The sequence below is a fragment of the Sipha flava genome, unplaced genomic scaffold (genome assembly GCF_003268045.1).
Source record: "Sipha flava isolate LNK unplaced genomic scaffold, YSA_version1 68_pilon_pilon, whole genome shotgun sequence".
Classification (NCBI taxonomy): Eukaryota; Metazoa; Arthropoda; class Insecta; order Hemiptera; family Aphididae; genus Sipha; species Sipha flava.
This window is the reverse complement of record NW_020273608.1, coordinates 1,357,188-1,370,566: the sequence shown is the minus strand read 5'-3', so window position 1 is coordinate 1,370,566 and position 13,379 is coordinate 1,357,188. Positions and strand designations below refer to the sequence as shown.

At 33.7% G+C, this 13,379-nt stretch overlaps 1 protein-coding gene across 2 annotated transcripts in view; it reads left to right on the top strand.

The window, feature by feature from the left end:
• LOC112691953 (potassium voltage-gated channel protein Shaw-like) overlaps positions 1–13,379 on the top strand; it is a 277,263-nt gene that overhangs the window by 112,443 nt on the left and 151,441 nt on the right. For both annotated transcript variants that reach the window (XM_025566434.1, XM_025566432.1), the window contains one exon: positions 4,967–5,047. The gene's annotated coding sequence lies outside the window, so the exon portion shown is untranslated. The remainder of the gene's footprint in view (positions 1–4,966; positions 5,048–13,379) is intronic.

Below are 13,379 nucleotides of genomic sequence, written 5' to 3'. Positions count from 1 at the left end.
TTATTATACGGTACCGATTCAAGTTATATGTCGATGGAAACCGTTCTTCTTTTATTTTATAAGTAAACGGACGATTGTTATTTAAATTAACTTCCGGCCCCTACGCGACTAGATGAATCCCATTTTCCTGCGAAAAAACGTTTACGTTTAAATTAAAACTAAATTAATTAACTTTAGTCTGAGTTTGTATTTATTTACATAATGTTAATAACACAAAACTCTGTTATGCTGTATTAAATGTGCAAAAGTGCTTCGCCACTTACATGTTTAAAAATTAATGTACCTATAGAAAATTTTGAGTCTTGTAGGATAACATAAAATTAACTTAATATTTAAAAAAAGTATGTATATACGTTCAGTCATCTTCTACATTGTTCCAATTGTTAAATTTAAACTAGAGAAAAATAACTATTCGAGAACATTATTTAAAAAAAGATAGTATTAAATTAAAAACTTAATCACTTGTACACGCAGTGCAAGGTGAATAATATAGATATCTAATTATAAACATAAATAATTTGTATAACCAAAAATGCTAATGCTGCAATGAAAATCTTTCTTTCTTTCTTCTCGTAGAATCAAATCATTTCGTTTCGTATTGTATAGTATATTGTGTTTAATGATTTAGACACATATCTATTTCAAAGATTTGAACCAATATAGATGTACCAACAGTTAAAAACACACACTTATGGAATTCATACACGTGTAAATATTTATAAAAAGAATTATTGTATCGCCTTGTTCTATTTGAATTTTCCTTTGCGTTTACTCGATAGTAGGCGGAAAAAAATAAACCTAAAAAAACTCTTTATATAAATATAAAAAATATACTTATATAATTTATAACTTATTAACGTAATATAAAAAAAATATAACTCTTTCCGGCATGGTCAGATATCTTCATATGACGGACACTTTTGATGATCCCACGAGTGTATTTTATAGGTAATCATAACGACCATATTGTGACAAATTTTTATAACGATCAACTCGAATAAAAAAAATATGTGATCATTATACACCTAGTTAATGTGAACGGTTTTGATTTGTGCGAGACGGAAGTTTTTTGCTTCAAAAAAACAATGTGCAATACACATACATATTTCCGACGCGGAAGGTTTTTTTTTAAACGAATCAAATTCGAAAATTTACCTCGCGTCCCTCTAAGGCTAAGGAAACGCGTACCAAACGTTGGGAATCGCTGAACTGCTGTGTACAATAATAACATGCAACAATATTTTCGTCTCGTGAACTCACCATACACACGTATGAATGAGTGTTCAGCATTATAACAGAACAACAATGAATTTATTGTTATTGTTTGGCCAACACGAACGATAAATTAATCGCGTTTACGATCAGTTACACGGGAAACTTCGGCGCGTTTAACAGGTTCGCGCGCGGAGCTTATACTATTATATAGGAGTATGCGTGGGTGTATACGTTTTGACGTCGGATTAATGGCGAAACACTGTCGGATTTCCATACGTTTTCATTGCGTTCTAATTGTACAATATAAACGCGAGCGTTCAAAATAATACGAGGGTACAACGCCGGTCGAAACCGTAAAGCGCGAACGACACGTGTCGACGTGTCGTACACGGAACGCAATTGAAAACAAAAAAAAATCGTGTATTGCTCGGTGATAATGCGTAACACGCGTGCACGTGTACATCGTGTGATCGAACTGGGTTCCCTGATTCAGGCGCGTATCCCTGAGCCGTTCTGTGTTCGGGTGGATGTTTGTAAAAATCGCAATGCTCCAGGGTGGTCGAGCATCGTGCATTTTAGGCGTCCGTGAGCGATTTCGAAACAGTGCGCTGAACGGAAATTTTTGATAAACTGCCACGCGTTTGATGAAAGTTTTATCGATTCATTTACCGTTTTGTTTCGACAGACTTCGGGAGAAAAATTCGTTACAATAGTTCACTGATAGAAGAAATCACTCACTACAGAAAAACTCGGAGTTCACTGTGGGTGAGTATTCCGAAAACGAAAAGCTTTGGAGTAAATGTTATTCGTAGGTATATATTAAACAGTTCTTATGACTAACAGTTTAACAGTTACTTCGTAAGAACTTCTGTAGTTACGTGCTCGAATAACATAATTCCATTAGTTTGAAAGTATTTCAAGAGTGGACTAGTAAATTCAAACAATCCTAAATGCATCTCTGCGGTAAGAACTGTATCGAATTTAATTGATTTTTCTAGCAACGTTCCTATTGTAAATCATGTCAACGGCTTTAATTCCAGAGAAAATAACATTTCTTCCAAAGCAATTATAAGACAAACATACACATATAAATTCAGATCACAACCATTGAACCAATCAAAATGTTTTAGTTAATGCGTTCTCTTTTGACGACCAACTAGTTTTTCCTACTGACGTGAGATTTTATTTTTTCACTACGTTCTGAAGGTTTGTATTAAGATATACGATCCTTTAAAAAATACCGAACAAGTATTTAGCGCTAAAAATAAATGTATTGAAAAATAATTATTTTCAGTCACATCGGCCATTATAAAAATTTGTGTATAAAACCAAATATTTAATTAATCATCAACAAATACTTTCATTGACCAAGAACCAAATCTGTTACACTGGTTTTGCATATTCGGTGCTTCGTCATTTGAAGTACCAGTACACTTTAAAACATTAATAATTAAATTGTTCGAAAGTGCAATACCGAATAATATTAATCCTTTGGTCGATTTAATAAGGCGTTCGTAAATGTTTTTTCCTGCAACGTAACGAATAACGGCTGAACAACCGTCACGTTCGGGAAGTATCAATTCGTAAAGCTATTCATTTTCGACAGTGTTTGATTTGCTTCATTTTCAATCGGTTCCGAGATAATATATTATACATATATAATTTAATCGTCCGTTGATTTAGATATCGCACTTTCGCGTCTTCGCGGGGCACTTTTATCGAAAGTTCCGATTGGAGCCGTGAAACCGGATCAGTCTGCGCACGAAAATAAAACATCGAAACGAATTCCATTTAATTACCCCCTGCGTCCGCAGGCACGTTTCCCCGTCCACGAGACAATCGGTTCGCAATTGTAATTACACGATTTATACCGTTTATCATTATCAATCGCGAACATTAACAAATTGCTCGAAAAAACCTATCACATATGTGCGTTTAGACGTTGACGTTCATTTTTATTCGACAACGCTAACTTCGCGCGCTCGTTCGGGAGACAATGTCCGTGGGATCGGTGCCGAAGTTCGCTGCGGATTCGCCGTCGCTATAATATATATATACTACTTATAATAATTTAGTAAAACGTCAAATTTTAAATTTTTCGGTTGCGTTATCAAACAAATAGATAACCTAAATCGTATCGAAATACTACTAAATTAAAAAAAAAAAATATTCTGAGTGGCTTAATGCTAAATTCAAAATGCCACAAAATGAAACAATTATAAATTCCGCACCAACTACTGCAGGTAGGAGATCTAAACCATTTGATAAATATACAGAACGAACGAAGAGGCGTAAATTCTAACATCGAATTATCCTCTCCAGAAATTATTAGTATCGCTAAACATAAAATCAATAAATCTGGAAATCAGAGAAGTGCAATCCAAATTTTTAATATAACTATAGAAACACCAAACAGTGCTAGTAAAATTCAAAAAATACTAAATAATTCTGAAACTTTAAAACCTATACCGTATAGTGCAGACAAAGCTTTAGTCTTTTTTACTAAAAATAATTTAACCAAACAACAATATATTAATATTTGATTGTTCGCAAAAGCACGCAGTGCAGAAATTTTTCCTTCATATAATTGTTACAGCAAAAAAACAATGTTATCCTGAAAACCGTAATAATCAATGGTTTAATTAGAATATACTTATACAATATGAATTAATATTAATATTGTACTGTATCTAAATAAGTATGTGCGTTTCGCGTAGTATTGTCGCAATAGTCACTTTACCAGATCGAAAATGTGTGTGTGGAATGTACCCATTATACTTTATCTTTATTTTATTACAATCTATTAAATAATAAAAGTAAAAGCATTATTCAATTATATCAATCAAAATAAAATATTTAAGCAAAAACCTAAATTTTACAGACATCTGGTACTTTTGAAGTGATAATAATTTGTGTACGTTATTGCTGCAAACAGCAGAGCAAGCAAAATTTACATCAATTAATAGACAAGAAGTTTCTTTTTAATATGGATTTATTGAATATAATGTAAAATTGAGTAAATTTTATCTAGTCTTTAGAAAAAAAAAAAAGAAAAAAAAAGAAAACGCGTAATTCCGAATCAGTTGCATTATGGAAGCATTGAAAAAAAAATAAAAATATTTCGTGTTATTATTTTTATTTATAGAACATAGATAGAACTATTTGAAAAATATTTTTTTTTTTTTTAGTTTTAATGTGGCAAAAAAAAAATAAACAATTTATGTCCTAAATTAAAATAAAATATCAGATATATTGAAAAATGTCTCATTAAAATAGCTATAACTTGAGTTATAAAAATATTTATAAATTTCCAGTTACATATCTAAACACGACAGGCTGTAGATATAATATTAAAAAAAAAAATTCAATTTTTCTCATTTTAAAATTGGGCAATAAAGACCACCTAATTTTAATTTGCGGACCACTGTGTGGTGGTAGATAATACAATTTCAATATAATTTACATTTATATTTCTGGATTATTTGAGTAGTCTTTACTCATCACTTTGATTGTCACTATTCTACCGGATTTCAAAGGATTAAACACGCTATAGGTAATAATGAAAGGATCGCCCGATTCCGCTGAAATGTATGTGCTCCCCCGCGGTAAGACCGCGGTCCTCGAGAGCTTTTCAAACGATAATAATTAATAACAATTATTGTTTTGACCGAATACCGCGCGTTCAGCTGTACATTGTGTTCTGTAACTGAACATTATACTCGTAAATTGCATTTTTATTTTATTGTTACAGGGCGTTGCGTGATTTTTGCGGTTCTTCAGACACGAAAAAGCAGAATATAAAACTTTACTGCGCTGGTTTACTTCATTTTTGGTAACATTTTGATAATCATTATTATTATTATTATTATTATTATTATTATTATTATTATTATTATCATTATTATTATTATATTTTTATCAGTCAAATTAAAACTATTGAATGCCTCCTTCACAACAAAAAATACGATACAAAATTAAAATTAAAATAACAAAAAAAAAAAAAATTATTCATAACAATTTATGAAATAAATTGCGATACAACTACATATATATAGCATCAAACAACTATAAGAATTACATCTTAGGTCCATAAAAAAAAATAAAAACCTAACCTTAGCCTTTACCCTCGAGTGCATCGGTTTTATGTATTATGCGTGAGATGATTTCACATGCACTGTTCGTCATCTTCTGATATCCAGTCAGAAACTGCTGACGTTTTACTTTATTACGATTTTGATTGAATTATTGAACATAATATTCGTATTTAATGCGTCACTTTAAAAAATAGAACAAGGGCGTAACGTTGAATAATATAGAAATATATCGACTGTTCTCTTTTATGTAATTTCTTAATTTCTAAAGATAAAAAATGAATTCATTCGTATAAAGGTGACACGCGTACGAAATATTCAAAATATATATATCTAGTAATATAACTTCAATGGTATGGAACAGACGACGTGCTGAAAATGCTGATATGAAAGTAATTTCTATTGCAATTTATTTGCATATGATATATTTTGAAGTAGGCGACATCTAAAAATTAGCATATGTATAACATACAAAGTCACGTTTTAGGCGTAAAATAGAACTGATGCGACATTTACTAATATTATTCTGAGACCCACTTAAAACCATTCCGTGTGATGTGAATTATGATAATTAAAACGGAACTACAATTAACATAATTGTTGGCACGAGTTTTTGAATTATAATTAAATTAAAACTTACGATTCGTTCATCAACGAGCCAAAATGTGAATTTACCTAATCATTAGCTGTATACTTTATATGTATATATAAATATGTACTCGTATATTGCGCATACGAATCTTATTCTGAAACTTTTATCGTTTTTACTTAGAATATATGTTTGAAATTTATAAATTATTTCTATTAAATAAACCAATTCCAAATTTAATAAAAGATTAGAAATCTAATTAGAAGACGAATGGTGTATTACCGTATACCCATAAACCAATTATTTACTTTGAAATTTGCCAAATAAAACGTGGGAGTTAAGAAGCGGGATCTCGTTATCTACTTAAGGTAATGAAAAATTAGAATTAAAATAATAATAAATCTTGACAAATCTCTGTGGACTGTGCAGATTTTATAGCGTGACTTGACGTACACAAAAGTCATTATATATATATTCTGTAAGTGTAAAATTCATTAAAATTATATAGGTAGATTATAAAACAATCAAGCTATTTTATTGCAAGCGATCAAGGGACTTAAAGTTATATATATTTCAGATTTTGTTTGTTTATTAAAGGTATTTAATTATTTTGTATTATTATACAATATGAACCGAGTCCGTGCGCAGTAAGGGAATGTGATAAAATAATAAGTAACAAAAAGATATATATATATATATATATATATAAATAAAATAATAAGAATAAACACTATCCAGTGATATTTATCCATTCTTCCTCCTCTAATGATTACTTACTCAACCGTACACAAATTATTTATTCTTTTTTTAACGTAATTATAATTTAGTCAATCTGTTACGATTATAAACAATACGTTTAATGGATACGAATTTATTTAATATTAATTTTTTATTGTATTTGTAAAAGGTCATGGACACTGCGTTAGATTTATTCTACTGATTGGAATGTCAGTGAGGGTTGGAGATGAAAGGCGAGAAACTAAAATATATGGTTGTATTTTTAAAGCCCATTCCGAAAGTTTCGTAATGTTTTTTTTTCCCCTTTCATACATTGTTACTTTTGTAATTTTAGATCGTTATGAAGGGAGTTCTTCGGGATACATCAGGGGATTGGCGTGATCACGTAAAGAGATATGTTTTTAAAATGATGCGGACGGTACACATTCGGGAAGGTTTGGCGCTATTCCAATTGTGTAAGGGTCTTAAGGGAGATTTGAGCATACAAGTATTTATGTTTGAGATTTGATTCAAGTACAAGACGTAATTAATGTACGCGCGGCTAATGACAAACGTCGCTGAGATGTTTAGTCGACCCTACGACCAGTCTTTATAGACGGCGGCAAATGCATGTCCTTTACGTTATGAACAAGATTGAATGTCGTACGATGGTATGACGTAACATGTATACGTGTTTATAGTTGAATCACTCGGTTTCGCCCGGGACATACGTTACTATTTTAGATTAGAGAAATCACTATTTCGGTGCAAGAAAAACGTAAGATTGAAAAAACACACGATTGTCGTAATGATGGTTGTTTCTGTCCGTTTGTACTTTGATGAGATTCAAATACGAACATTTTCCCGATGGTAAAATGCATTCGAAACCGACGGGAAACATACGGGACGACACAGCGTTCTCGTGCACGAATAGAGTAAGGCGGACGTACGACAACTTAGGAAATAAATCGAAAAGGTCGTTTATAATGAAAGTAACGTGAAAACGGCATCGCGGACGGACCGCGTACGATGACAATATTTAAATGACGTCGATACCCACAGCAGCTTTATTAGCAAAATTAGTTGTCACTCAAATCGGAATCGCGTAAACACGAAATACCCGTGTATCAGATCACAACGCTAAAACAGTATACACTATTTTAATGCAGAGATCGACAAAATGTTTACCTAAGTGCAGAGCTGGAATTCGAAAAAATAACATTGGTTTAACGTTATTATCGTATAAACGCATTTGGTATGATTTCGTTTATTATTGATAATTCAAAACTTTATTAAGTTTTATGTTTATCGTTATTAGGGATTGAAACGTTATTAATTATTTATATTTTTCATTATTGAAAATGTAATAATCGTTTTTTGTCGTTTAAGAAGTTAAAACCATTAGAAATGTAATCATTTTAACGTTTTAGTTTATACTGTATAAGTTAAACATAGTCCCTTCTGTGCATTTACCAGATTGGGGATTTTAATGAGGTCAGAATCTTAGAACGAGCCAGTTAATATAGTGTATTAAAACTCAATAGAATTAAGTTTCGTTATCAATGAATAATATTTAATATCTGTTTAGAGTTTAGATATAAATATTTTTGCTAGGTAATCAACTTTAGTTAAAATTTTTAAAACAAAAATATCATGCACGTTTATTTTAGTTTAATATTTGTAATTACAATTATTCGTGATGTAACGCAACAAAAACAAACATATGTTTGTATGCATGAACGGTATAAATAATAAAACTTTTAATTGATCATTGGTTTTCGGTTCCCGAATAAAATATTTAACAAAGAAAAGTTAAATACGTGTATGATAATAAATTGAGCGAGATACGTCTTTACTGTTCCCTATTAGACTTTTTTTGTTGCGGTTTTAATGTAATCAAACCGTGAAGTATAAAAAAAAAATTCAAATTTGAAACTGAATACTACCTCAACTATGTACATAGAAGAAAAATAACAGATCTCGAGTCGTCCGGAAGAGTTATGTCAGTGTTCGGCATGTAAACCTGAATATAAAACAATAACGAACTATATAAATACGAAAAACGAAAAAAAAAGTAAAATTACATTTTTCTTTTTCAATAATTTATATATGTTATGGGTAATGTTAACATTTGGATAATGCCGACAATATCCGGCTAAAGTCAACATTAGCCAACTGTTATCGTTACTCGCCATGAATATTGTTGGCTAATGTTAACATCAACGGGATAATAATATGATATTAGCCAAGAACTTTTGAATAATGTCTTAACAACCATAAAAATTTAACGTGCATGAGATAAAATCATTGTAAATCATTAACAATATTACATATATTTAACATACAATAAATTAGTAATTACCATAAAATACATAGTATTATTAATATGAATTTATTTTTTATTTCTAATAATCTAACCTACTTATGGAATTAAATTTTATACTATAAATTATTTCTTAAAATATTATTTTAAGTACCTATAGAATTAAAACGCTAACGTTTTAACCTTTATTATTAGATGGCATGGTTCCGTGACATTTTGAATTGTACAAAATGCTAGACGATTTGCATTTATACATCGATATATCGATATATCGTTCAATTGGTCGGTAAGATAACTGACTAACTTGGGTTCCAAGTCAAGATAAAATATTACACTCTGGAAGTCCGACGCTTTATTATTGTATAAAATGCTAATAACAACATTATCCAATATTGACCGGTTGAGGTTAGCATTATCCGGATGATGTTAATAATCCCTGCCTTATAAACGAAAAATTACCCGTTAGCCATAACATATGGCTAATGTTGTCATTAGCCGGATAATAACGTGGACATTATCCAAATGTTGTATATATCGACAATGTTTTTTTTTTTTTTTTTTCCATAGAGCGTAAGAAAGCGTAAAAAATATCTCCATCTGTCCGCGGTAGCCATTAAGACCGAACGCGCATAAGATGCGCGCACGCGAAAAGCCAAAAGTTTTTCGACTTTCCGGTACGGAATCCTACGCCGTCCCGTCACCGTTCGCGCGGATCGAAACGATTGGTCTTACGGGCGCCTTGACGGGCCGGACCGCGTGCGTTTCCGGTCCGGAACCGTTTTCGTCCCTGTAAAAACTGCGATCTCGCCCGTGCCCCGTTGAATTACGTTCTTACGGTCCGGCGCCGGCCAGTCGCCGCGTCCGTTTCGCCGGGACCATTAGCGCGCGCCGTCTCCCCGACTATCCACCGATCGCCCGTCGACTCGCCATCCCGAAACCGGACGTCCGCACGTAACGTGCACAATTATTATTTAACGTCCGAACGCGACCCACCGAAAGTACGGGTGCGAAAAAAATCGAAAACAATGAAATCCCCCCCCCCCCCCCCCCCCACCCCATCGTGGACAGGGATCGGGGTGACGGCGTTTTTTAAGTTCGTACTTTCACCGCCTAATGGCGATCGTACAGATTTTAAAAATGGTCCTACGAACCCGTACGTATAACGTGCTGAACTGTGGGCGCAGTCATGCCTGTAAGTTTTTCGTTTTTAACGTTGAACGGCGCTGAGATCTCGTCAACCCAGAAACCGTCCATTCGTCTTTGTTCGACAACGGAAAAACCGAGATAGAACGAATCCGGAAAATTATCGTACGGATTCGCACCGATCCCGTACTAAATATTGGCGAAGAAAGTTTTCAAATATTCTAAATCGGTAAGGCCGGCTAGGTGTATGTAACATTTTAATCCGAACTGAAATCGATTTATAACCCGTTGGGGACGAAGTTCCGTAAAAATTATGATTGGATAAAGTTAGAGACCTCGATTTATTTTCAAATACAATACACGTGAAACGGGTAACGTTGACGTTTTCTTCACAAAATATTTATAAGTAATTTTAGAAATATATGCACGCCGCATTGTTGAATAGTTTTACATTGCTTGAACAACATGCATTTGAATTTGGTTCATACAACAAAACCAAAGTATTGTACGTATTTGAATTAACAGTTTTTACTGCTGTAGACGTTGTTCATGATATAATTGAGTCAAACGAATGCGTAATTGATATTTTTATCAGTTAATACGAAAAATGCTACAACCGTACCAAAATGATTCGTTTAAGCCATCTCGTAAACGCAACGTGAAAAAATATATGGTACATTTTAATTGCTTACTTCAACTGGATATTTGATTTATTTTATTTTCTGGCAAAAGTATATTTTCAAAAATAATATTAGATTTTCTTGGAAATATATTTTGTGTAACAGAGAAGGGAAAAACGTAAAATATTCTGTTATTATAAACAATTACTTATACAGCTGCACGTACTTAAATATTCTCGTGCGCTATTGCTTCCAAAGTGAAAACGAAAACATTCAGATGTACTAAAATGCACTAAAATATAATAATTTGAATTATTATTATTCATGAATGCGAGTATTATTATAATCTCGTGGTTGAATTCCACATAATTAATTCGATTGTATCGAACGAATGATTAAAAATAAACAACTGTAGTGTATTGCTAAAAGTTATCAATAAATTTATGCGTATAATAATGTACCGTCATTTACACAACGAGTCTCATGGCATATAATAATTATAATAAGAATATTGTTTTATCACCATCATAGATCTCGAATGAATATTTTATCGTTTGGGTAAAATCAACGAGTCATAAGCATTTTCGTGTCTTTACTGAGTAAATAAGCACGTTTATTAATTTGTCCAATTTTTACATTGAGCTCGAGCAACAAACGTCTGTTTTTCGTTATGCAAAAACGGTTCTGCGCACCAGAGATATATAAAACAACCGGACAGCCGATTTTCTAATCAACATTACGGGAGGACATATATATTTTTGATGCGCAAAGCCACCAGCGTTTAAATAAACAACGCATAATATGTGCGCGTTTGTGAATTTATCCATTTTTTTTTTCCACTCGACTCGAGCAACAGACGTCCGTTCGCGGGTGATGTAAAAATGGATGGCGCGCAGTTACCAGCGTTTAAACAAACAACGTATAATACGTTCATATTTTCTTTGCAGGACGCATACATAGGAATTTTCAGGGGGTTCATGCACACGCGTTTAATACATCATACCGCGCATAGCGGATCGTTCGCTCGTCGCTCATCACTGTTATTATTACGGTTTTTTTTTTTTCACACCCACTTCCGTGGCGCGAAAAAACCGTTAACTGGAGATGTTTGCCCAGCGGTGCGACGGCGACACAGGATTAAACGTTGCGGAGTCTCTCCGCTCGTTTCTCGACAATTAGATTTCGTACGCCAAACCTTTTTGGGGATTAAATTAAAACGAATGAGAATGAGAGGAGAGGATGTTATAATTTTTGTTCCCGTCCCGTGCACTTTGTGTCCGGCGGCCCGGATCGCTGCTATTATTCTTGCGCGCGCCTTGGCTCTTAAGCGCCGGCGGCTCGTCTCATTTGTACGGAGCGGTATTATGATGTGTCTGCCCGTTTAACGATAACGCGCCCACGTAAACCGGGTTATTATGTAACAGGAGAGATTAATGACGTGCGGCGGCGGCAGGAGTACCGTCATAGTCCGAGTGCTGGGGTTCGTGAAACATAATAATGGACGGATGGACGAGGGTGGAAAGTAAAAAATATACGAGTGTTGCGGGTATTGTTGGAAAAAAAATTGTTCGCGGACTGCCACGATTCTTTCGAGACGGTACTCGAAACGTGCCAGGGGAAACGTGTAGCGGGACGGTTTTTGACGTGGTCGAAGAACGCCGTCGAACGAACCGTTGACAATATTGTCGTGCAATTAAAAAGAAACGAAAATTATCAAACGGGTAAATGGCAACCTTTTTCTTGATTTTGTTTTGCGTGTCCTCCGTTCGTTTTTATACGCGTAGACTATTTGCTTGAATATCATTACGTTGTGCTGGGACTAGTGTGGTGGTTCAACGTTTGTGCGCACACGACTTGTTGGGAGATTCACGTCCACGCCGTGATCGGTACGATTGTGTGTGTAATGATTCACGTCAGAACGAATCGGCCCGTCGTGCGATTCAAATACAAGCACGGTCGATCGACCGACGTGGTCTTTAAATCGTCTCTTGGCGATCTTCTAAGCCCGACATTTCAACAGCCGTTCTTAAATCGTTATTTTTCGTCGGGCGATCCCCAAAACACCGACAACACCGTGCAGAAGTTCCAAACACTCGATTAGGAGCGTACACCACGCCCGTAGCGGTAACTTGTAAGTCCCGTCGGATGCGTGCCCGGAGAAACCGATGTCTGCGTGTAAGTCTTACGGTATCCTTCCGTACAGCTAATCACGTTCCGGAATCGATTCTATGTATATTTCTATTTTTCCGATTCCATAAACTTTTATCATATGCATTCGGTCAGTTGAATTATAACACTCAAACGCGATTTTTTTTTTTTTTTTTTGTCCGAGAAAACAGAAACGTAATTCCTGTTTACGGGGTTCAATAGTGACGGAAGATTAACCATTATGTTTTACCGATTGCTCTGAAAATCACTGAAATAAAATCCAACACAAAATAATAATCCACACATGGATTTTATCGTTTAAATATTACGCAACAACTCCAATGATGTTTGTGCAGATTTCATCGAATTTTCGAATGTGTAAATAAATGTTCGTCTTAAACAATTTAACCACCATTTAAAACTTAGTTTACAATGTTATCATTATCATGTACACATATCTTTGCAATAAACAAATTTCCAATTTATAGTAAAAAAAAAAATAATAATTAATAGTTTGACCGTTTAATCATCAT